At 38.8% G+C, this 26,890-nt stretch overlaps 1 long non-coding RNA gene and 1 pseudogene across 4 annotated transcripts; one reads left to right on the forward strand and one right to left on the reverse strand.

The window, feature by feature from the left end:
* Nucleotides 1–29: 29 nt before the first annotated feature.
* Nucleotides 30–21,490, reverse strand: LOC110051746 (TNF receptor-associated factor 3-like; annotated as a pseudogene). The gene is made up of 9 exons (XR_016209721.1): nt 21,306–21,490; nt 21,119–21,173; nt 12,697–12,801; nt 12,367–12,525; nt 11,388–11,468; nt 10,715–10,792; nt 8,936–9,819; nt 2,425–2,483; nt 30–2,125 (listed from the first exon to the last, which is right to left on the reverse strand). The product of XR_016209721.1 is annotated as a TNF receptor-associated factor 3-like (transcript).
* Nucleotides 13,702–26,890, forward strand: LOC149106109 (uncharacterized). Of its 3 annotated transcripts, XR_016209725.1 has the most exons (4): nt 13,708–13,945; nt 20,415–20,470; nt 21,094–22,491; nt 25,148–26,890. It is a non-coding gene; the product is annotated as an uncharacterized LOC149106109 (long non-coding RNA). The 3 variants fall into 3 exon arrangements; XR_016209724.1 differs by lacking the exon at nt 25,148–26,890 and having other exon boundaries at nt 13,702–13,945; nt 21,094–21,612; XR_016209723.1 differs by lacking the exon at nt 25,148–26,890 and having other exon boundaries at nt 13,710–13,945; nt 21,261–21,612.

The following is a 26,890-nucleotide window of genomic DNA, read 5'->3' on the forward strand; positions in this document are numbered from 1 at the left end:
ATAAAGCACGCTGTTTCAACCAATCCGAGTCCGCGTTATATCGAAACTTTATTATAAAGTTTGATACTTTTTAAAATGTGCTAAGTTTACTTAACATAGATCAAATTCAACTTCCTTACAGCTATGCAGCTATTTTACGCAATCTGCTTGGCAAAAAATATTGTATATAATGGTATTAAAATGTGGTAATAATATAGCTATATATCGTAAAACTACATCGGTCATAGTGGGGAACTTCATCAATTACGTGAAGCTTGCGGGAAGACTCACGTTTCAGCCCCCGCGCGAGTCGGAACGAGTTAGCGAGGGAAGAAAGAGCCTTTTGTTCGCTCCTTGCCAGCTGGGTTTGCTCGCCGACTTCATTCTCGTTCTCGCAGCCAACATAGATTAAATTCTCCTTCCTTATCAAAAGAAGATCTTGAACAATACCCACAGCTTTACATAGCTACTTCATCTTCCGGTATAAAATTGTGTCTAAAATGGTATTTAAATGTTCTAGTACTATAAAATGCTATATTTCTAAACAGATGCATATCGTAAAACCACATCGGTCGTGCGGGGAAAATTCATCAGTTAAGTGAAACTCGGTTGCGAGAAGGCTCATGTATCAGTCGCAGTCGCAGGAACGAGCTACCCATGAAAGAAAAGAGCCTTTTCTCGCTCCTTGTAAACCTGCAAACATGAGCCTGCTCGCAGACTATTTGTTAGTCTTACCTAGTATGTCCTGTCTGGGTTTCTCCCAGAGGTCTTCGCGAAAGTAACGACCCCCCGAAGGTAACGTCAAAAAATTGTGGCCGCTAGTAAATCCCGAAAGTGGTGAGCTCCCGAAAGTAGTAATTTTCCCCTTCCGGAAAGTAGCAAGCCCACCCCCATCCCCGAAAATTGCGAAACCAGGGTTCAAATTAAGTTTTCGTGCTTGCGCCGAGTTATAATTAAAACAAAATCCATATGATTTTCATCAAATAACAGGCAAACATTAAAAGGAACTTTTCATTGAATTAAAATTGGAAATTCTGTGTCATTTTCAACAGCACGTTATTAAAAGGAACGTTTCTTTAAAATTGAAAACTCGGCCAGTGCACTGAGATATTGATACAGCAGGCTAATGTAGCAGTGCGTCATGAAGTAGAAACTTACTAGCTTTCCTGTCGACCATACAGGGACAACACGGTCTACACGTAAAGAGCTCCCCATGTGGCAGCAACATAAATTTAAACTGGAACAAAGAATGTGGTTTTGCGAATTTCCGTCTATTATTTCCCAAAGAGCGCTCAGTCGCATCAACTTTATAGAACATTTTTTGCTCTCCGAAGGTAGCGACCCCCCGCAAGTAACGAGCCCCAAAGGCGACTAATTCTGAAAGCAACGAGGGTCGTTACTGTTATATTTTTGAGTCGTACACGTGTACGACTCAAGATGGCCGACACAAGACAACTCTTTAATGAGCATGCCTGAGGCATGACTGCTGTATATAAGAACTGTTGCTAAATATCAGTTACTTTCGGAAGTTTACGGTTACAGAGATCAAAGAAACTGACTGTGACAAACGGGCGAGGCCTAGGAACTAGGCAAATATAAATCAACGTTGACTCTTAAGACTCGCATCTTAGCTGCTCGCCTCCAGAATCCGCCGTAAGAAAAAAGATGGCGGCTGGTACATTTACCCATAATTCTTATCGCACGGAAACTTAAACAACGCGCATAAAAACGTACGGAAACGTTCTAAAACCTTCAAACCTAACATACACAATGTCGATAGCACAGGGACAAATACCGCAAAATCTGGCTTTCCTTGTACTTTACGTGCTGTATTAGGCTCGCATGGTATTGTGGTAAAGTGTACAGCCGCCATCTTTTTTACTACGGAGGATTGCCCTTTTCTTTCCTCTGTGGTCTCAAGGTAGCTAGGCCATACAACTTGACAAAATGAAGTTACATATATAGAACTAGGCTACAATTTGTGTTTTAAAATGTTTTCTGTGACCATCTCAGGGAAAAAAATGACGAAATCGAAAGGTTTGTGATCTTGCAACAGTGCTATTGTTGAAGTCTGCTTGGTACTCATCCTCCTCCGAATCTTCCCCAGAATCGTCTCCACGGCCTCTTTCAACTGTCACGATCTCCTCTGTTGATTAACCAAACAAGCATTTCTGTTACTTATGAAATCTTTTTTCAGTCGAGGCTTCCCTATTGGTCGCCTCCACTCTATAAATATAACGGGCAGGATATTTCGTCCCAACTTCACGCCGGGCATACATCTCTAATAAAAACCCTTATCAGTTATGTTTTAGTTTGGCCGTAGTAGAAAAGTTCAACTCTGCCCCCTTCAATACGAAATTAAGTCCAACAAACAAAGAAATATATGGCCTTTTCTTTCGGGACGAAAAAACTTTGACGAAAAATAAAGATTCTAAGACAAATTACCTGTTGGTAGACCTCTTTGTTTAGAAATGATCTTTTGCTGCTGTCGGGTGTTGTATGTCCTACAAAAGATATTAGATAGATAATGTGTAAACACTACTAACCCATTTCTCTCCGACTGGAACCTCTAATTCCAACTATTCGTTGTGAACAAACTCCTAAAATTCGGTCCGAGTCATTCTCCTCTTTACGTCTGCCGCCTTACTGATCGGCAACAAAACATCGAGCCAGTTTGACAATTACTTGCAAAGTAGCAGTTCTACGGATCCTGCCGTTTAATCCTCCCGTTTACATGCGTTAGTGCTTGCGTTTGAGGATTTTATCTGTGCGAAATAATATGCACTTATTGACAGAGTGGGAGGGCCAGAAGGGGAAAATATTTGGCTCGACGTCAGGACGTTCGGACCGAGCGCAACGTGGTCTGTGTGTCCTGACTCGGACCTACGTCCTGAACCTAAACAGAGGCCGCGCGCGACTACACAGGCCGCGCGCAGGACAACCACAAAAAATATTCCACAATAAATTGAAAGCTTGTCATTTATTTCTTCGCCTCGGAATCCGGCAAGAACTGGTTCACAATTCATCGAATAACAAGACTAATTGTCTCATTTCCGTTTTTCTTTAGATTTACGTGTACTGCGTACACAATTACAATTCATGTTAACGGGAAATGTTGAAAAAGTAAACATGGGTTGTGAAAATGATCTGAAAATGATCTGAAAATGTGAATTGAAAAAATCACTGAGAGGCAGAAAAGTCATTCGATACAAATCTATAGCTGTAAAGCTGTTCAGTACAATTGTTCCTATTTTGATTGGCAAACCTGACTGAAAAGCCAACAGAAAGTTATCATAAAGCTGTCAAAAAATATGTCAAAACCATTAAAAAATTTGCGAGTGACTAGGCCTTTCCACAAATATCGCCTAAATGTCTTTCCGAAAATTCTCACAAAAATATCTAAATATCCCCCAAAATTTTCTAAATATCTTGGAAAATCCCTATATATCTCATATTTTTGTTTTTAAAAGAAGCCGATTTTGAATCTTTTACGCCAAAATGTTCCCCAGAGGGAGATGAAAAGTATGTCAGAGATTGTCTACGTTATTATTATGGAAATAAAGACAACTTTCAAAACAACATTGATGCATTTTTTTTTTTCTAGCAGAGGACTGAGTATTCTAACTATTCTTTCAAGAAGATAGCGAGGAAAAGCTGGAAAACACAGTGCCCAGCCCAAAAAAGCTATAAATTTTTCTGAATATCCCAAAATTCTCTAAACATCTTAAGATGTTCTAAATATCTCGGAAACTTCTAAACAAAAAATATCTGGATAATCGTGGACAGGCCAACGAGTGACTAAAGTTTGCTTCACGTTTCACTGAAATCAATTAAATACAACACATTTGAATTAAATGCGAGTTCAGTCGAATATTCGACTGATTCAGTCGAATATACGACTGAAGCTCAACAGTTAATTTAAACGTCGCATTTTACATGTGCCGAATCAAATTCATAAATTATATTTCACCCATAACTCCACAGTTTTGTGCTGCATGACATACGCACAACGTGCTGGTGGGAATATTTGGCGGCTGTTGAGGATGCCAGTATCTGTGGTTCTTGCTTCGCTCCGATCGTGCAACATAGTTATGCAAAACCAATTACTTTTCGGCTGTCAAGCGAAAATAGCTCTATGCTACATGACATGCGGGGTAGGAAAGCAATATGGCGATTCTTGATGATAATAGTGTATGAGGTGGTTCGTACTTCTCTTCATGATCAGCAAAGTGTAAGACTTACCGGTTGAACATGCCGCGCTGCTTTTTTGTATGAGATGTTCTACTTTATTTGAGCAAAACGAGTAAACCCCCGGGTTGGAAGGCGATACGAAATGCAGCGCGTTGCGAAGCTTTTTTTCTTTTTCCAGCAGAAGATAGAGAGCGAAGTCTATGAGCTTGAATTTGATCGGGAAAGTGAAAAGAAAATCAGAGTTTAAGAAGTAATGCACTGTCATCTGTATTATAAATCACCGCGTCCTGTTTGCGCGAATAAATGGTGTTTCAAGGCATGAACGATCTAAACGCAAAATGTGTTCCTTCCCCGGGGGATACTACCAGAAAAATTGAGTGGGGATGTGCGGCCCGCTTCCCAAAGCCCTTACCCTATTTATGACTAAAATTTGCGATATTCCCTACCCTATTTATGACCTGAACAAAAATTAGAAACCCTATTTATGACCTGACCCTTAAATCAAAACCCTGTTTCAGAACTGCGTTATAATCAGTTCCCTAGTTCAGACCAATGTTAAATTACCGGAAAAACATAATTTGTGAAGGGCTTTTGTTGACTTTCTTTTCGATAATGATGAAAAAGTGGCTTTTTCTTAAAAACATACCTATATCAAGGCTAGAGTGCAACAGCCATACCCTATTTATGAGCAAAATGGCCAAACTAAGCTAAAATCGATACCCTATTTATGACCAAAACGGCTGAAAAACTATACCCTTTGGGGCCGCACATACCTATATAGCCCATAGAACGGAGTACCCCACCTCCTCCCCCACCCTGGGTTCCTTATCATTGTCAGCCGTATTGGTGGGAAACTTGGCGAGGAGTCTGGGAATGAACAGGTCGCTTGCGCTCAGCAGTTTTATTCGGCACAAAAAACACGACGTTTAAGGTGGCTCCATACGGTAATCATTTATGGCGTTCCCCGCGCAAGTGTTATGTTTTGAATGCTGTTTTTGCATTCATTTTTACACCTAGTCCTCTCAAACTTATTACATGTAATAACCAATGATTAAGTAGTTATTTCCTATCATCTCTGTTAAAATTTTGGGCTTTAGTCTTGAATTATAATTAAAGGCCCAAACAAATATTCTTTTGGTGTTTTTATGGCTTTATTTGTGATTTTCTTGAATTTCCTTCGGTGAAATCTTCCAAAATTTTCACAGAAAATCGCATTCAGCGGAATACGAATTTTAAAGTAGGGTTTGTAAAGGTAGTTTTTTCGGTTTTTGCAAATTTATGTTTTTTACCGCTACGAAAAAACTGGTCTTACAGTTTTCCCTGAAAAGCGAGCTCCGACTAAAATAAAATATTTACTACCAGTCTGCCAAATTTTATGGAATTCCACCGAAGGAAACGCGAGAAAATTCACTGTCAGTTTTGCTTTTTGTGCTCATGTTGACGTCATAAAATATCGAAAAACACTGACGTTTTCCTTTGAGCGCGCGCAGATTACTTGAGCTTTGGTCCTTGGCGCGCGTGCGATCGTTAAATTATAGGGAGTCACCTTAAATCAAATGCCGAACTTAGAGCAGTTTTCAATTGAGTGTCATAACACCAAAACAAAACCAATTACTTACCAATTAGACTACTCAGCCCATCTCAAACCGTAGTAAAGCCAAAACCAAAACCAAAGTAATTGCCTGATTACTTTCGACACTCAACTGAAAACCACTCTATTAGGAGTCGACTCAAATTGGAACATGTAAAATGCGACGTTTAAACCGGGCCTAGACTGTAGGCGTCTTTTCAAGCTATTTGTCGACCTCTCGGTTCCTCTTAAACGAGGTAGAACCAGCGACTGAATATTAATTACACCGATGTTGGCTCCTGCAAGCAGGGCCTGGGTTTGCTTTGCTGACTTTGCTGTGTAGTGCAAATTACACCAACAGGAATCGAACAAGCGAGTTTTAATATAATTGGATGAACTGTACGTTAATGAACTTTTGTTTGGACTTAGTTTTGTTACTTCAAAGAACATTGATGTAGAGCAATTTATTCCTATGCAAACAAGGTATGTTTGTGATTTCTCTTGTTATTTCAACGTCTCCCAGAAACTTAAAGAAAACGCACGTTCATATCTTAAGGCTTCCTTTGTTTTCTTCGCGGTTCTGACTCGGTGATCTCTTGCTGTTGACCCACGATGAATTCTTTGATGTTGTCCACTTAAAGAAGTTTCGCCTCTAGTCTGTTTGCCTGTTTCAAAAGTTCATCATCCAACAGTTCATCCGGATTAGTTGTTTCCTTAATGGTGTTTACTTGTTGTTGGCTTCTGTCAGATAATTTTGCATTAGTGAGGAGCGTTTTCTCAGGTTCGGATTAAGGTGGCTGAACACAGTTTTTGATGCCTGTGTTTCATTCACCTTTTTCTCTAAAACCCTTGATCTCTCGGTCGCCAAAAATGGCAGCAAGCTAGTTAACAACACAAACTTTGGTTTTTTGATGGTTAAGCTGACGTATGTGCCGTTGCCATGGCAACATGAATAAAAATAAACAGGCCTTTAAAATCGGTTTTGTTTATTTGTAGAAAATCTAGTCATTGGATTTTCTTTATAATTTGCATGCACCAAGCCTGTAACGATTCTCAAAAGTTAACACCATTTTGCTAATAATTTAACAGAGAGATCTTTAATTATCCCTTGTCGAAGGTTCACTGGAATATCTAGAATTTCCTTTGTTAAAGTTCAGTTATTTTCAATACTCGAGTTACTTATTTCCTAGCAAATTTTCATGCCAAATTTCGTGAAATTCTAATGAGTGGTTCTTGAGAAATAGGCGTATTTCCGAGAGTGCAAATTTTCATTCAATCGCATTTTTTTGACTTACTACGCATGCGCTGCATTTAACTGGGTTCTTTCGGTAACAAAGAATAAGCTGAGAATTGCTGGGTTCTTTGCATCGCTACCCCTTCTAACATATCTTTGTGATAAAAGACTAAAGCCATCAATACTCTGCGTTCAGTTATAGAGAAAAATAGCACAGATAGTGCGGGTGTTGAGTAAATAAAATGCTCCCTCTATTGACGCATTGTTTGTTTTTTGCAATCCTTGTGCGCGCGCTGAATTGCATCAGCAAAAGCGCGCGCGAAAACTGTGTTCGGCCACCTTAAGGTAATTCCTCTGAAATAAAAGTGTTCAAACTTTGTCCACTGAATATTTGTCATGTGATAACTTCAATTTTGAAATAAAAAAGGGGGGTGCCCATGCTCATTTAGGAGCAGTGAGGCATTGAAAATGCTCTATTTTGGCATTATTTAATGCTTATTATAAGAACGCATTCCCAGTAATTGTAACATCTTTGTAAGCCCGGACTCATAAGAACACGCATTAAACTACAGTCAATACATTGTGTCGGACACAAATAAACGTTTAAGTTTGATTCAGACAGAAAGCTAAATCCTTGATTAGAAATTTGAACCAAATTTCTTGACGTGGTTACCGACTGCAAAATAGAAAAGACCACAGTGTATCTGCTATTTTTCTTATTTATTCAATTTTCAGCAATAGAAATTAGATCAGTCTTTTCTCACGCAAAGCTTATGATTAGTTGATTACAACGACTGGAAAAAAAATTGGGTTGCCCATGCTCGTTGGTGAGCTAGAGCCATTTTTCAACTGACAGAGCTCAATATCCAGGCAAATCCGTCATGTTTTCAATATGCGCGTGCACAAGCGCACGCTAATGACGCCATAAATTATGCGCAGTAAGGATGCGCAATGCAAATGTGAGGAATGACCTTAAGTATCTGGATAGGACACTTCGAAAGGATAGAATAATTCGCTGTCAGAATATTCACTTTCTTTGCTCACGTTGGAGAAAACAAAATTTCGCATTCATGTGTCATTAAGTCGCATCGATTCTAGTAGGGCCGTGCGCATTTCTGGTAGGGCCGTATGCATTTCTAGTAGGACCGTGCGCATTTTTTGGGCCGTACGCTAGGATTTTGTACATTATGTTAGCATTTTTTCGAGCATTTTACGGAGGCAAAAGTATTAAGTATTATTCGAGCATTTTAGTGGCATTTCCCGGAAAATTAATATTTTTTCCGCAGAAAATAGAAATAAATTTTTTTTTTTACGAGAAAATGAAGACTTTTCCTCTTCACTGAAAGGGGACAAAGGATTAACAGAACAACAGATCATTCAGAGAATTATCTTTTGGTGTATTAAAACTATTACATACGTTGTTGCTAACTTGTTATACTAGGTATACGATTTTGGTAAGCACTCTGAACTGTTAATTGGGGTGAAACGTTAAAATTATTAAAATTTAAAAAACCCTGTTTACGAGCATTAACCGAGCATTTTAGTGGAAAATGGAGCGTTTAGGTGGAGTATTTTAGTACGGAAATAAAGGCATAATGAACAAAAGCCTACCGTACGCATTTCTAGCAGGGCCGTACGCACTTCTAGTAGGGCCGTACGTGTTTTTCCGGCCCTATCACTTTGACGCGTACGGCCTTCATACGGGACCTTTTTCTCATGGTTTTTCATGGAAATGGCGTGTGGGACCGTGCGGGTCATATGATAATGGTTCTTGTCCTTGAACGAACAAAAAACAACAGGGAAACAAGACCCAGTCGCTGAAACATTTTGGACAATGAAATATTCGTAATTAAATATTTGCCTTCCCTCTGTTTACCATTACTAAAATAGTGGAAGTAACTTCAATTAATTATTTAATGGAGTACAACGCGAATCAATTACCCTTTTTGACCAACACATACTTGCATTTAGTCGCTTCCTCGATCTTTGGTCTCTTCACCGCTGGATGTACAATTTTATTATAGCCTATAGGTACAAGTTCGAGTTCTGCAGAATCGCGTGTTTTGTCCTCTTTCGAAGCAGTCTCGGGCTTTGTTGTCGCGGACATCGTGAAGGGCCTTGGATCAGTCAGTGATTCTGTCAGCGGAGCTCTCAGTGGGTAAGGCGAAAATAAAGGCACAGGAGGCGTAAAAGGAAACGAGCTAGCTAGATTCCGCGGTTGTTTCCCCCTCGTAGCTTGAACCTCTGAATATACTGCTTGTATGTCTCGTTTCAGTTTCTGTGCGTCATTAGTAGCGGTACTTTTTGCGTCTTCAAGCTGCCTTTGCAGTTTTGCGACGTTTTCCTTCAGTGCAATATTTTGCTCTTCAAACTTTTTCTGCGACGATGTACATTCGCTAATAACTTCTTCGACTTTCTGATCCTGAAACTTTTTCATTGGTTCTTTCTCGGTTTCCAATTTTACTAGTTGGGCTTTTGCTATTTCCAACTCCTCATTTAGTCGCTCTACCATGGCTCTCGTCTCATTTTGCCATTCTTTATAACTTTTGCTGTCTTCCTCCAGCTCGTTTAATCGCTTTGTCATAGACTCTGTGTTGGTTTGCATTTCTTTTCTTTGACCGCAATTTTCTCCCTCTAAATGTGATAACCTCTCTTTCGTGGACACCTTCTCAATAAGCAATTCATTAATTTCTTCTTCGTTCCCATCAAACCTCTCTTTCATGGATTCTATCTCCTTTTCATACTGACTTAATCGCTCTGTTGTCTTTAAGTACTTGGACCATACTTTTCTCAGATGTTCCTCTCCCGAGGCTCCAAGATGTGCTTTTAAACCACTCCTCTTGTCCTGTATAAAGGTTGAAAAAAAATGCTGCACTATATCATGGCGACAAATCAAGTATTCTGGACTGGATACACTAACATCTCGCGCATTCCTTCCTGAACATATAAAAAGTACTTCAAATGTACAGAGAAAAAACAAAGGCTTAGTTACGTTCAGTAGGCTATCCGTTGCTATATACTGATAGGAAGCCTCGGCCCTTTTTTAGTAAATGTAAAAAAATGTAAATCTTATTTATAGTGGTCATACACTCAGCTATACAAGCACTGGGCTTAGCTAGTTTACAGGCATGCTACTGAAACAAAGGAAACAAATATTTCAAATAAACGTAACATAGTTAAAAATCCCAACTGACAGGAGGCAGACCAGTTGGCTATTTACGAGAAAGAAATCCCGCTTTGGCAGGCTGGAGTCCTTGAATCCGGGACCTCCGGATTACAACACCAGCACTATAAACCACTCGGCCACGCTGCCTCCTCGCCGTTACTAAGGACATTTGGCACAATGTGGATATCCTTTATCAACAGACTCCGTTCCAGTGGATAAGCATGCAGTTTTGTATATCAAATAAGTTAGATAAGGTTCCATTAATTTTATGATTCAGTGGAAGTCTCAGTCAGCACCTCTGTTTCATAAGTTTTAAAAGTTTTAGAGGTACTTTAGAAAAAACCTTAATTGTGATACAATGCGTTTGCTTAACGATTAAAGTTTAGAAATTATACTGACTAGCCTGCGTTGCCTTCTATTCTCGCTCTTCCTCCCCCTCTCCGCCGTTCTATGCCTGTTACGCAAGCTAGAACTGACGTGTTACCTAAACAAACACGAGAAAGGTGTGCTTGTCACGACTATTTGTAGCTGAACGGTATTTCGAAGAAACGAGTCTCAGTTACCATTAACTTACATGGAACGTGCATCCAGCTTCCTCATAAGGACACAGCACCATGGTCATCGCACAATCGTCCCTCACATGGGACTCCACCTGAGCCACAAAATACAAGACTCGTTTAAAACTTTTGTTTGTGATTGCGCTCTAACAAGAAAAACTACTCAAAGGCGCAAATATCAGAAAATCCCTCGTTAATAACCCCCTTCCCATTCCTTTCGCTCCTTGCCCCCTTCGCCCCCCCCCCCCCCCTCCTTTCGCGGCTTCAATTCCAACAACAACGGGACAACTATTTTTTAACTACTTTTAGAGCATTAGCCTCTGAATAATAAGGTGTTATTTTGCGTATTTTTTTGTCTTCAATCACCAAGCTTGTAAACTTTTGGTTTGTTGCCATATCTATTTCTCACTAGCGTAAAATCAACCTACAGTGGAATCCCGATTTCTCGTACCGTAATTTTTCCGAACCTCCCGATAAATCGAACCAAAAGTCGTTTTCCTCTTCTCAGTTGAAAAGTGTAATTTTACTCCCGATTTCTCCAACCATGCGATTTTTCGAACCAAGTTTAGCTTCCCGTGGAGGTTCGAAAAATTGCGATTCCACTGCACTGTAAATCCGGCTTATCCAGCTCGGTTTAACTATCTTGAAAAAGTCTAATTTGAAAATTAATCGCATTATTTTAATCTTTACCTCCTCTCGAGGAACGGCCTGCATTCCACATTCTTGAGGGCAAGGGAAAGGAAAACGCTGACATTCAATTCTTTCATGAATCTGGTGATTTCAGTAAACAGTACGTTAGGTACTGCGATGTAAAATAACCAGTTAAGATCACATGTAAGTTATATTAGTGACAAAAAAGTAATGGAAACAAATATAACGTAGGTTAAGCGATTTATGAGATAAATGACGTAAGTACTAGTAACCCCGACTGTCGGGGAGAAGCCATGAAACACACAAATGTCTTGAAGGAAAAATGTCCCTTGGATTAACCGCGTTCTATCAACTCACATCAAAAAGTTGCCACGCATTCAGGCTGGTTGCCCCGATGGTGTAGTGGATATCACTCCCGACTAGTATGCAGGGAGACGCGGATTCGAGTCCTACTCGGGACACGAATTCTTTTTTCATTTCAGAGACGTATGTTGAAAGCGCCTGTAATTTATTTACTTATTCCTATCATTAGAAGTAGTACAGAAAACAAACAAGTTTATCACATCAGTCCTCTTGACAGCGCAAAATTCCAATAACAAGCGCCCCGAAAATAAGCTTTCCTCCAGAAAGATAAACCACAACCCCCCCCCCCCCCCCCGCCACCCCATCATTCTCAGCCGCAAACGTCCTCAGTTCTGATTGGCAGCAGCCCTCCCGCGCCGCAGTTTAGCCCCACGGGCTGGTATTAAGAATAAGCTCTCAAAGAAAGATCGAACTTCTTCCGACATTATAGAGAATGGTAGAGAATGGACGAATGCAGCTGATCGCATATTATATCATGTTCATTATACCCACTGTACCGCTATCGTTATTATTATCACTATTGCTGTATCATTATCATCATAATAATCATCATAATCTACTCCGGCATGTGTTTTGGGTTAAACTTCTACAACTAGGTCAGTTAGAAAATGACCAACTGTTTACAACTTGTTATTCAAAGGTTGAACATTCATACCTCTGTCCGCCAGAATTCTAACTCTCCTTCACAGTATCCACATTGTACGATCCTGCTGGGACATTCTGATGTTTTGTGTGTGTCAAAGATCCCTCACTGCACCATTCCGTAACAGTCATTACAAGTTACATCTTCATATTGGCAAACTGTAGAGTGTTCCTGCGAAAGAATTAAGGGAAGGATGACTTCCGGCATTTACGGATTGCCGGTCATTAGCATTATTTGTCTCTATATGAACCTGAGCCTCGAAATAATTTTCGGTAAGAGGTAAACGTCCCCTTCTGACAGTGTCTGTCATTTTCGGAGAACTAAAACGTCCGCTGCCTTTACCTGGTAATGACGTATCTCGCCAGTCCACTCGCATCCTCTTCCACTCTTCCCACATTTGACGCGAAGAGAAAGTATCCCTCTCTCCCAGGCCAGATCGCAAAACCACTGTATAACAGGAAGAAAGAATGACAATGTTAGTTGATAGATGATCCCTTTCTATAAAACGCGTTGATGACGTCCATAAACTGTAACCTACGTCACTTTTGTTACCTAAGGAATCTCATACACTGCCAAGTCTTAACGCTGGGATTTAACAAGTGTGCTCTTTAAAATACAGTTTTTGATACGAACAGTGGACATGTGAATGACAAAATCAAAAGACATAATGTAAGAGAACTTTATTAATGGTAATGCACAACTCATAAAGAAACCCTGCACGATTCTTTTCCTCGAATGGACCTCTGACTATTGCACAATGTGAACTAACAACTCCACGGTTTTAAAATCGAAGCTTGGGGGCGCTGTATATTTTTTCTCTGAGAAATTTCTTACAGAAATTATAGAAATTCTTTAAAGTTCTGCAATATACTGAGTGACAAAGAATCAGGAGGATTAAAGCAAAATTGACTTTATTCAGAACCGAACAGACCGTTCCATTGTGAAGGGAGGCAGAGTAGAGAGAGCCTGGGAACGAGGTTGAGAAAGCTTTGACAGATTTTTTGAGGCGTCATCTTCAAATCTCTTGAGAGTAGTTTATTTTTATAGAAAGGCCAAGCGATTCAGAAAATTATCTCGGCTTTGTCCTTGACGAAATATAAAATCGCTATATGTTTTAAGACCTTTATGGAGTTTGCCCAAGTTCGGAAAATTCGTAAAGACTGAGACCAAAATAATTTTAGAATCCCCAGAATCTATCAAGACTTTCCGCTGTAATTCTGTAAGACTTTCTGAATATCGCACCATCAATATATTGAAAATTCGAATGTTAAAAATGTCGACCTTCCACAACAGCGATTTCCGTACGGAAAGGGAGGGGAGGGAACTATGTTTTTCGTCTTCCCCAGGTCTTCCCCATCGTGAATAGGCTCGATTACCAGCCGCTGTTCTGGAAAAGAGCCCGCGCTCCTCTCCCGAACTCACTTCTCGGGGAGAACGTAGACCGGACTCGCGAAAGCGGCGGAAATCGAGCCTACATCATGAACTTAACAGTTGTTGAGGTCAACGAGCCTGGGAGCCGGCCTCGTCCAGAGAAGGTCGAGGTCAGGGGAAAATGTGAGGGCATGCAGAGCGATGTCGGGCACATCAAACGGTAAGTTGGGAACCTTTCCTTTACTAACTATGCTTTTAACATGCACACTTGACACTTGACACTGTTCTTGGAAACACAGAGGAGAAAACTTCTTTTTCACAACAACAACAACATCACGGTATATCATTTAAACGTCAAACGTATCTGTTCTGTGCAATCAGCCGAGGGTAAGCCATAAAATGCAACTGAAAACATAATTCTCTTTAAGTCTAATTGCTTATGCTGGTATTGCTGATACAGAAAACTAATGGTATATAAAGTACTTGGCATGTTTTTATCTGTGTATGAGAGTTATCTTTGGCTATAAAATAATGCATAAAACCTATACATCGACAGTCAGCCTGCACAACCAATTAAGCTTCCTAACTTATGTAAAAGCAAGTATCATTTTGATAACTTATGGTTTCTTAAATAAGAACATTTTAGGAGGGTCTCAATGGGGTGGTGGCTTTTGGGGTGGTTAATGGCTATAATTTATTAAAATCTGGATCATTGGATAATGCAATTCAAGAGTTTTTATTGGCGTGGCCATCATGGGTATATGCCATTATAATCCATCAAACAGTTTCGCTCGTAAGCAATTGGTCTAAACGCATCATGTGACCAAATATTCCCCAGCTGAATATTCCCCAGTTTTCAAAACTTGGTGTGTTGCAATAAATATTTGAAGGATAATAAACACAATAGCCTCCAATGCTCGGATATTTGTCCTTGGACATTATTTGTTCCTCAAAGCTCACAGTTTTCCCCGAGCTACGCTCTTGGGAAACTGTTCGCTTCTCAGAACAGATAATGTCCATGGACAAATATCCAAGTATATTTTCACGCCAAATGGAGGCTATTGTTTATATATCGATGCTCTACAAATATGGTAAACGTACACATGATTTTTGGGGGGCATTTTAATTTTAACTTTAGTTTAGTTTTCTATATTTTGGGGGTGTTTTAAATAAAACAATTATTCCACTCACACTTGTTGCACTTGTTGCATATGTGCCTCATTGGTTATCTATCATCTCATATCCAATGTGTGCTCGAGGAATAATTGCCACTGCACCTTTCAATAACATGCAAACTCTAAAATTCAAAGCTCAACTAACAAATGCGTTTTTCACAACGTCAAATGTTTGGTACCTCCTCCCAGCTTCCGACTTCTGCTGAGCATGCGGTAATCAAATCGTTGAGCACAGTTCAGACAACGAAAGAGTGCTGGACAGTAGTCAGAAGCTGGGAGGAGCCGCCGAGCATTTGAATGATGATAGTGAAAAACGCATTTGTCGGTTGAGCTTTGAATTTTAGAGTCTTCATGTTATTGAAAGGCAAAGGAAATATATTTTTTTTTATGGTTAACAGTTACTGGTAAATTATTTTTCTTATGGTTAAGAGAAATCCCAGAAAATAACAATTATTGATATTTGGCCCATTTTAGGGCTAATGCTTAACCTTACTGAGATGGCCTTGTATACAGGAAATGTGCTCAGAATCTTGGGTGTCTTTAAATCCGGAACTTACTCAGTACACTCCCTGACCACCAGAAATATACAGATACTTGTACCTTAAAGAATATTACAGTAGTTAAAATTATAAGAATTATTCAAAAAAAAAAAACAAAACAAAACAATAAAAGGTAATCAAATTGATTATCTATTTTGAGATGGAGCATGGCCAGTTTTCAGAATTGTGTCCTAACCCACTTTTCTAATTAGCACTCCCCATTGAGTGCCATAATTTTAATAAGCACCCCCATTCCAAAGAACACCCCCTTCCAGTAAGCATCCTTGTAGAGAAGGTAAATTGAAGGAAATGGTGCAGAATAGACTGATTAGACCGATGCGTAGTGAAGTTTGCATTCTTATCTGAGCATGATATTGAGTAGTAGTAGAATTCTACTTGTAACCTATACTCATGTTCCTGAATTATTTTGCATAAATGGTGTAGACAGGCCTAAATGACTCCTACAGTTCATGACATTTGTGCATTTGCCATTAATTCTGTTTTGATTTTCAGTCTCTCAACCTTTCTTTGCTTTGCATGTGTTTTTGAAGGGCACTTAACTTTATGATGTGTTATAATAGGAGGAATTTTAAGTAGAGTATAGCCATTTGACTGTGCTATAGTAAATTCTTTTAGAGGTCAGCTGTGAATGGTTGCCGCTGTTATCTGCATGTCACTTTGCAGAGTTTGACACCTGTAATTTGCCATGTGCTTTGCAAGATATGTTTTAAGCTCTCAAAGTATTGGCTCTGGAAAGACAAAGTTTGAAATATTCCATGAACTTGTTGCTTACTTGCATTCTACAGTATAATTATTGTGATGCCAGGCCTGGCTGTTTGATTAGACCTGTTTGCAAGTACAGTACAACGTTGCTTCTTATCACAGCTATCATATTTATCTTTGTTGGGCTTCATCAGAGATTGCTGTAGCTTTACTTCGAGAAAGCTATTTATACGTTTGTGTATTAGAGACGTTCAGATTATGTTTCTTGCATAAGTTTGATTGAGCTTTTGTCTCAAGATTGATGTTTAGGTATATACCTCCTTTGTTTGCTCTTGCACCGTGTGAATCAAATGTAGCTGGTTACATACAAGTCTGTTGACTGTTTTGCATTGTTGTATAATTGCCATTGTTTGGTATTGTTCAGGCAAGACCATGGTTCCGATCCTCCATGTGAATCCCCTCAATTGTTGGTATTTAGTTTTCTGTACACCTGTAGTTGCTAATGCAACTCTTACATATGTGTTGGACTTTCTGTGGCTTGACACAAACTTCTCGTGGTATGTACCTTTGAGGGGCATCAAAAATGCCTGGTTTCTGGTACCCATGCAGTATTTGGAGAAAATAATTAATAACCAATTAAAAGATGAGAAATGTCTTCCTTCAGATTAGTATAACAACCAATCAGAGTACTTTCCAAACATTCCAGGAAAATCACCCAGAGTTGCAGAGCACAATTAGTGATGCCACTATCCCCAATGTTTTTGAGGGGAGGAGGCTTATGTACACATGTTAGTGCCTGGTCTCTGATAAGTGCCCCCTTTCCAATCCAAAAAGTGCCTACCCTTGAGTTTCCAAAAGTGAATTAAAGCTTCAGTGTGTCTGGTAACTGAGGGCATACTGATGGACTGCTCAGAAATATCAAATATAGCCAAAGGCTTCTCAACATCAGCTACAATTAACTCTTCCAAAAATGACCCAACGATTTTCCTAAATCTTTGAATATTTTGAAAATTCCTGTCGAATGACTTATTTAATATTTAGCTTTGAATTGATGAAGTCATTCATCAGGAAGCTTTCAAAATATTCAAAAGTTTTTGAAAATCATCAGGCAGTATGTGCCATGGCCGGATCTGTTTAACTTCAAATATCGATAGTCATAAACTGTGTTCATTAATATGCATGGTCTATAATTTTCAGTAAAGAGGTTAATGCACTGTTGGCAGACATTTGAGAAATGGAACCCCTCAGATTCAGACTCTTTAATTTCAGCTTTTTATTACAATCTGAACTAACAACTTCAGTCTGCAAAACAGCGCCCCTATAGTGACTCACGACTATAGTGTTTCTCATGTTACATTGTGGAAGCTAGCTGCAAAACTATCAGTCAAATATATCACACCATTTCTGTTTCCATTAAGTTAAAGTTAAGACAAATTAAGATTTGCACAGAAATTTAGCAACAGACAGGTGTTCTCTTAGTAAATACAGTCAGAGCGTTTTCCTTTCACCAACCCAGGTACAGGTAATTACAATAATTATTATTAGAAAGTGCTTTTGTTTGGGAAAATCAATTAGCATCATTCACAAGTCCAGTGGGCTAAAATAAACCAACAAGATCACTACAAAACTCAAGACAAATTTCTGTAAATAATATAAGTTATACTACTATTTAGAACAAAGATAATTAAACATCGCATGTACAAAAATGGTGATATCCACAATCCTGAATCTGAACTGCTTTGTTGCCACTTTGGCAATGACAAGCTATGTCACCACAAACATTTTATAAGGAAATTAGCAAGTAAGAAGCCACCTTATTATGACTGGAAATAGGATCATCAAAATATCTCCAAAAAATCCTAATACTTAGCACTCAGTTCACTTTAGCAGATCATTGTACATAATTTGCACATTGTGACACAATATTTGAAGTCACTGTTTCTGCACATCGCAATGACAAGGTGGTAGCAGTGATCTTTGTGAAGATACACGCATGTCTATAAATTAAACGTGTTGTATGGTCTGTAATATAATTTAATTTCATTGAGCTTGAATGCAATGTATATTAATTACTGCGTAACTTCATCAAGCTGTTAATAACCTGCAGTGTTCAGCATTTGCATCATCAGCAGATTGTTTACATTTTAGAAAATGATTCATACTGACCATAAGAAACAACAAGAATTTGTTTCATGCTTGATTGGTCGGCAAAGAAAATCAACTCATAATGATGCATCTACTTATAATACTTCTTTGGCATGCACATTGCAAACTTAACATACGGAGTATTGCAGTATCACCTAACTTTTGTTGAGTATAAATGACAGAGAGCAAGAGAGCCACAGCAGTGGCATCCAAAACTGCATGAAGGCAGCTGCAAAACTGCATGATGAAAATTTTATTCCATCTACAGTAATTTACAAAATTTGAGTTATCAAGGATTTCCCTGCTTGTCACTAGTGACAGGCATGTTCATTGTCAACTGTCACTACAGAAAATTACCTGAAATTGACAGTTAGATTGCTCTGCTGATTTTGCCAATAACTGTATACAGATCTACAGTGTACGATTACATGTACACTTATCTTGAATTAGTTAGTATGAATGCTGAAATGTTCTTGATTACAGTGTACTAGTGTCAGAAAAATCTACTGTCAACATGAAAAAGAGTTATAAACTAGTATATGTCTACCATGTTAACAAAAAAGCTCACTCCCATTGGTATTTTGAATATTTGTTACATTTATTCATAAATGTGTTTCGCTAAATTAGTAAATTAATAATTGTGTCTAAAAATTGTCCACTAACCCTAAGGTTAGTGGATTTTGCAGTTTGACTTGGTGGATAAATTATATCCTTTGCTGCTAATGCCTGGGTAGTGAGGTTTTGGGGGAACATATTTTGGGGAAATTACAGAGGTACTGTGAGAAATGAAATGAGTGTATTTATTCAATTTTAAGTTAAATGCTAGTGAGAATTTCTTTGGGGGTGGGGAGAGGGGAGGGGAGTGCAAGTGAGAATGAATTTTGCACTAGTACATCATTATGTATTTATACATGTGGCCATATTAATCAAAGATTGATTTTCTTTGCACCCTGGCCAAGCTAAAGTAAGGACCAAGAACCAAGACTCAAAAATGCACTTTCGTGTAAACTTTTGGGGACACCTTTCCAACTTATTTAAAACATCTCTCTAGTAACAATTTACAATTTTGAAATGCAATGTTATCTTAATTATATAGTTTTTGCCTCTTTAAATTAGGTTTTTAATTTACTATATATTTAGCTATAGAGGGCCACACATTCATTAAAATAAAGTTTGACTGATTGATTGATTGATCGATCGATCGATTGATTGAATGTCAGGCATATAAATTTTCTAGTGTATTTATTGCTTACTGTTGTATTTTTTTCGATAATTTATTGTAATTGTACATTGAATATTTTTGATATATTTAACTTATTTTGTTTATACTTTCATCTGTCAAATTAGTTCTTATATAGCGATAATTATGTGGTTAATCAATCCTTTTCTTTCCTCTATTCATAAAATTTATAAGCAGTGGCCTACTCAAAAGCTTTGCTACTAATACAGCTGACACTGCACTCGTTTAGACTTACATGTAGCTATATTTTCAGGTAGGTAAAGTCTGCATACATGCCAAGTGGCCCATCATGCCCAAGCTTATCCAAGTTTCCGTAGCATGAAGCAACTAGGAGTGTTTCTACTCCCCCCTGGATGGGATGCTAGTCCAAAACAGGGTTACCTCCAACATTAAATTTGCCGGTACCCATTTATTCAGGCACTGTGAGAGTAAAGTGTGTTGCCCATGAACACAACATATTATATCACTGGCCAGGGCTCTAACCCGGAGCCACTTGATCCAGAGACGAGCGCACTAACCATGAGGCGACTGCACCTCCACAATGTATATTTCCAGTTATATTTTATGTATTTTAGTTACTGTGTTGTAATTCTTACATGTTTAACATAGACTTTTATGTCTAATTTCCTGTACTCAAAGTCTAAACAAAATCTTAAGTTTTGTCCGAGAAAGGAACAGTGAAAGAGCCAATTATAATAACTTAATACTGGTGTAAATGTTATGTTTATTTTTAAAAATTAATCCTGAGTTGTGATTTGCATTTCGAGCTCGAGAAGGGATCTGGCATCAGGCTGGGGGTAAACATGAAATTGGTAAATGTTCTCATGTACTTCCTCATCATAATTCTTATTTATTAAATTATCTCAGGCCACCTGTGGAAGTCTTTGAAGTTATTGAAAGTAATCTTCAGATTGAAGCAATTTGTAAGTAGTCTCTGACAGATGCTGCAAAATTCTAAATTATTTTGCCATGCTTCATTTCAGCATATGTACATAATATTTTTGAAAGTTCTCTTTTCACTTTTTTTATTTTATTTTATTTATGTTTGTTATTTCAATATATACATTGTGTTTGTTTGTATATTTTTGGTGTTCCAGGCATGTTTCAAGCTTCAAAGAAAACCTATAAATGCCTGTTTTTTGTGAAAAGTCCATGTTCACGTCGCATGTAAATTTATCACAGGACTTTCTTCGCATTCAAACTATATTGTTCGCAAATAAACAATAATTCTCCCACTACAACAGCAAGCAAATATTGATTGAAAGCATTAGTTTTTTACCTTTAAACAAACCCTAATGTACTCTGAAAAATATACTTTTGGCACTAAACAGCAGCTGGGAGTAATAAGAGGATAGGCGTTTGTTTTTGTTACGACATGAAAATATTGCATCTGTATAACAATTGAAACTCTCAAGTCAAGCTGTAGCAATGAGTGCCTTAACAATGACTTAGCTAGATTGAAACCAAATTGCCTTCAACTTGGAAGTGGCAAAAAAATACTTGTCTTCTGATTAGATGTAACCTTATATAATTCTGTTTGTCATAGCTTTCACAACTGATGGTTAACTTACCCCTCCTTCAGGAATAGGCTGCCGATCATGTGGACACTGTGGTTCGATGTGATCACTAGAAGCAAATTCAGATACGTTAATTAGACTATTGATTTAGCGTAGATGCATGCTTGAGGAAGTGGAACTCATGCGTTTATTTCAGTTATGTTCTCAGTATTCAAGACACGTGACAATCCCAAATGCACACCTGAATGACTTCAACAAGCAACTTTCACAAAAGCGATGACCACATATTGTCTGTACAGGATTCCTCATGGCGAGCAGACAGATGGGGCATTTTTGTTCTTGCGATAATTCATCTTCAAAGATAAAGTCGAAGCCGCCAATTGTGGAAGAGTGGCTCTCCCCGAAGGCCGCAATTTCTCCCTCCATGCTCAAAGCGACAATGAACTGTAGAAACTGTTGGCGTGAAGTTGAAAGTGAAAGTACTTAAACTGCCGTAAAAAAATTCGGAAATTAATGTTAAAAGAACCGAGTGATTGGTCCAAAATTTAGCAGGCTCGTCGCGTGATTGGATGCTGTCTACATTTTGTAGTTACGCAAACAAACCTTTACCTCGTGGCGAGACTGGCAAAATAAAGAATGGCATAAAATTAGCCATGAATCTTGAACAAAAATGCTGAGGTCAGCATTTTTCTAAGAAAGAAGGAGATGATATTTCTTCATTTATTTTCTTAGAATTCGGCTACATATACAGGAAAGCAAATACATTCATAAATACCTTTAAAATACATGGTAAATGGTAACATGGAAACCACTTTTGGTATGTTTTTAATAACAAAATCGTCGCGTTATGCATCCGTTGATGAAGTTTACAGAAAGTGCTTATGTTTCGTTTTTGACTAAAAGGTTTCGGGAAAAACCCCTTCAACGACTGATGACGGGGTTTTTCCCGAAACGCCTCTGTCAAAAACGAAACAAGTAAGCTTTTTTTGTCAACGAATGCAATTCAATTCAAAGTGCTACATAGCAACAATTTTGTTACGCTCGTAATGCGAGTCGCAACGTCGAGCGCGCACGAAGGGAGAAATAGAAACAAGTAGGGCTTTGCACCGGCTGCGTTAAGTTCACCTGCAGTTTTCTACCCAAGCAGTAACATGGTTGGTAACCAGTGGCGGATCTAGCGGGGGCGGGGGCGGGGGGGGGGGGCGCCTCCCTCCCTTATTTTGGGTTAAAAAGAAATCGCAGAAGGAAGAAAAGCCGGTAGGGTAAGCAAAAACACTCTTCCCCACCCCCCTCTTAGCTCAAGGTCTGGATCCGCCACTGGTGACTTTCTCTTTTCTTTTCATAGATCACTTCCTTTCCTGATTTCCTCCATTTTAACAAAAAAAGAACAGAAAAAATCTGTATCGTTCGTGACTATCGCAGCTTTGGTAAGTCTTTTAACTTCACAAATAAACCCAATTCGCATACTTCTGAAGTGGAAATAAATACCAGGCCAAAATTATGCCTTTTTGGCGGCTACGTTGCGAAAGCGAAGCTATTTTGTCAAAGAACTGTTTCGTCCCGGTTACCCGGGCTGGAAAAATTTTTCTCTCGGTTGTACAAACCGAGATCCCGCTGACCGAGAGGCCCGCCTTCTCATATCAACACATGGAAATTTTTTACAAAGGAAATAAGAGAGAGGCGAGTTCTCGGTAACCAGACCAGCCCGGTCAACCGGTCTCATATGAACGGGCTCGTAGACCGGTTAACCGGGCTGGTTCGGTTTCCGAGATCTCGCCTCGCCACTCTTTTCTCCGGAAAAAATTCGATTTGTTTATATGAGAAGCCGGGCAGCGGGGGCCTGTTTCTCCAAAGCCCCGGAAACTTTTCGGACCCGAAAAGCCGTTTTTAGCTAATCGGTATTTAAAGACAGACAGGTGTATAAGCCTGAAATTTCTTGTACGGAATGGAACCTCTGTTTATATTAAGAATGTAATCATAAGGTTTGAGATTTTGCTACGGCTTTCCGGGTGCGAAAACTTCGGGACCTTTGACAAACGGGTCCTTGGCCCGGTTACCGAGATCTCGGTTTTTGCCACCGAGGTCTTAGTAACCGGGATGAATATTTTCCCATATGAACACTCCAGCCGGGGTAACCGGGACGAAACGTTTTAGACAAAATAGCTTAACTTTCGAATCATGACGGCCAAAATAACGCATAATATTTGCCTTGTATGTACTTCCACTTTAGAAGTATACGAATTTGCTTTGTAAGTAAAGTAACAAATGTTAACAAAGCTACCACAGTCGCGATCGATACAACTTTATGTGGCCCCATTGTAGCTTTGTGTCTTGAATTTCATCCCGGTCCACCGGGCTGATATTTTCCATATGAACAGACAACAAAATTCGCCCCAGTTACCAAGCCAGCCCTGTTACCGGGCTCAAATGAAGAGGCCATAAAATTATGTGTTCTTTTTCAAGGCCTGTTTCACCTCAAGCAACAACGTTTACTTAATATACTTAGTTGTGTTGGATTGAATACGTTTATCTGATCTAAATTTCACGAATGTAACTTCTTTTATTGCTGATTGTTATAAACTTCAAGCCGGACCCTTTTAAAATAACGAGAGCTTCTAAAACGCATGGTCTTGAATGCACCTTATCTTGAAAACGAGCATGGTGACCTCCCACTGTTTTTGTCCTTTTGGCAAAAGTTGATCTGTACTTTGTAAGGTAATGGTCTGACACTGACTGTTTTTTGATATCGATCTTTCGTTCAGACCATTATCTTACAATGTTAGCTCCTGGCTGCCACTACTCAATGATCTCTACTTTACTGCATCGCAAGTTTAAAAAAAAATTCTGTACGTGGGAACATTTTGGGCGCGAACGTCCTTTAAAATAAAAGAATGCAAACTCAAGGAATAATTTGAGAGAATTGTTCAATGGTGTAAGAGCATCACCAATTGATCTTGGGGCTATGTCTAAAATGCCAAATACCAAAAAGCGCATTTTTGTGATTTCTACTCCTTTAAATTCTGTAGGTAGGGTTCAGAGCCACCTTAACTTTCGAAAATTTAAGGTGACTCTAAACCCTACCCACAGAGTTTTTAAACTTTGCCAAAAGTTTCGTCTTATTATGTTAATCAAAAGTTGGTAATATAAAAAAATTTCACCGTGCCGCTTTTGTATTATAAGCGCCTAAAGCTGTAATTAAACGTGTTTTTAGGAGGTCATACTGTGGCTATGAAAATGATAAAAACGTGTTCACCAGTGATTGGGCGGTTTTTTGATACCGTGATTGTAGCATCAAGTGATAAAGAGTGGTTATAACGAACCATCAAAATCTAATTGCTGGAAACTGCTTTGAACCACCTTAATACTATTCAAAGCATTTAATTTCTATGGGGCGATAATCTGCCCCCGCTCTAGCGGAATAACCATCGGCCAAGTAACGCAGTGGAAAACAGTCATATCCTGGTTGGCGAGGTACTCTAAAATATTACATTTTCCTCAGAAGACCAAATTTTTGAATTAATTATTTTTGTAAACCTCTTTTTAACCATGGACAGAAGAATGTTCTGAATCGAAGAAAAGCGAAAGACTACAATTTAGATCACGAGGTTAAAATTCAGTTGAATCGGCAAAAACTGACTATTCAAGTAAGGTAGAATAAGGTGAATGGTGAGTGGAGTCCAATTCGGTCTGTAATCACGAATATGATTACAGCCAATTTAACGATTGTAATCAACGTTGTGACTGGCGGATTTAGTTGAGAGGACTTAAAATGATTGGCTCATGCAACTGTCCGATTTGCAGGTGTCCGACTACACTGTCCGATCACAACTTTGCAGATTAATTTGTGCAAAATACAGCCGTTTATGCGATGATATGACAGTTCGAAGTGTTGGATCTTTTCTCTCCCCACCACCCCCGGTGGGGTAAACGTACTCCCTTGCATGGTCTATATAGATATATGCGGCCAAAATGGTATGGATTTTTAGCCGTTTTGGTCAGAGATAAGGTATCGATTTTGGCCATTTTGGTCTCAGATAGGGTATAGTTTTTGCACTCTAGTCATGAATTGTTTTTTTTTTTCAGAAGAAGCTACTTCTTCATCATAATCGATAAGCCCATCAACAAGAGCCCTTCACTATGCAACATCGGTCGACACTAGGGAAGTAATCATGAGGCAGGTCTGAAGCAATCTTAAATAGGGTATCGAATTTTTAGTCTGGTCATTAATAGGGTAGGTGGTCTTAAATAGTTTAAGGGTTTTGGGACGCAGGCCGCACACCCCCACCCAATTATTATATGAGTGCCTCCCTCCCTGAAAACAGCGTTGTGAAATTTAATTACTGTTTATTATTTGCAAAATATTATTTATACTATCAGAAAATGTACTCTAAGCGTTGTAACATAGACGACTTTGTTATAAAGGTAGAACAAAAGCTGATAATTAAAAGTCGTCTAAAGAGAAAGATTCTTGTACGAGATGCCTCTGACCCTAATGCATTCTATGCATATCTTATGTTTGACTATAGTGACTATGTGAGTAAGATAGTGCTCAGCTTGTAATTTTATTTTAATTATTTCATTGTAAGTTTATTTGTTGTAACCAATAAAAAAAATCTTTTTGTTTCTGAAAAAAAGAAAAAAAATGAGTGCCCCCCCCCTCCCCCGATCTTCTTCCTGAACAACGAAGGTGATAAAATCATTCATTATCTACTCGCACCTGATTGGTTTCTAAACAATGGAATTGGGTGGGGCTAGGTAACAGCTTGCACATGCGCCGAACCGTGAAACTATCCCTTTAAGTGACTCTAAGAGAAACGAACGGCCACAAACAGTTTATATAAACGTTAGTACATGACGTTGCGGTGTCATCTTGTTGCCATTATCAAATGAAGATGTTTAAATCATAGGGTTCTTATATAAAGTAGTTTAGGTGAGAGTCAAGAGAAGTGTCAGCTAATGAAACAGTTTGCACGATAAAGAGGGTGGTAAAGGGGGGTATAGATCACGTGTCACGGAAAATAAAGCAGCACTTTCACAATTCACGAAAAATACAACATTGGCATTTCACGCTTCACGGAAAATAAACGAGAACGTTTTGGAAAATTATGGTTCACGGCGACTATGGAAATCACGATTCACGGGGAAAAAATTAGCCATTTCACATTTCACGGGAAAAAAAGGCCGATCACGAGTCACGAAAATACCCTTTACCACCCTCGATAAAGTATTATCAGTATAAATGGACCTGAATGACTTGGTTATCATACCGGCCTAAGTGGACTTTAATACGTTAATTTGGGTCATCGGTTTAAATTAAAAACGTTATATCGTCTGTTAAAATGTCATATTGTGATTATAAACTTTGTAACAAGTAGCAGAGAAATGCAAGAATGCCACGTGACCTGTAATAAGAAGTGGTCAAGGTCCAAAAAACATCTGAATCGTATTATTTATTACCTGAGGTCAACTCAGTTCATGGGGAATTTCCGAGCTACAATCTTAAACAATTTAAATGACAAATTAAAACCATCCTCCCATTTCAATGATGGGAAAAATGGCTCGTTCTGGGTTTAGTGCGAGTTCATCATTGATTCGGGGGAAGGGGTGGTTTTTTTAATTTTATTCTGACCAAGACTGTAACTTATATCTTTCCTGAATATTGCGTTTTTGAGTTCAGATATCGTCAGTACTGTCATTTGTATTTCGTCATACTGTCGTCGCTCACCGTTTTCGAGTGCGAGGCTGTAGTCTAGTCCACCGCAGCAATAAAAAGGAGCAGATTTAATAACTAGATTTTCACCAATCTTTACAACTGTAAGCGTTAGC

This window comes from Orbicella faveolata, unplaced genomic scaffold (genome assembly GCF_042242905.1).
Source record: "Orbicella faveolata isolate gen_17 unplaced genomic scaffold, um_ofav_v1 contig_3, whole genome shotgun sequence".
Classification (NCBI taxonomy): Eukaryota; Metazoa; Cnidaria; class Anthozoa; order Scleractinia; family Merulinidae; genus Orbicella; species Orbicella faveolata.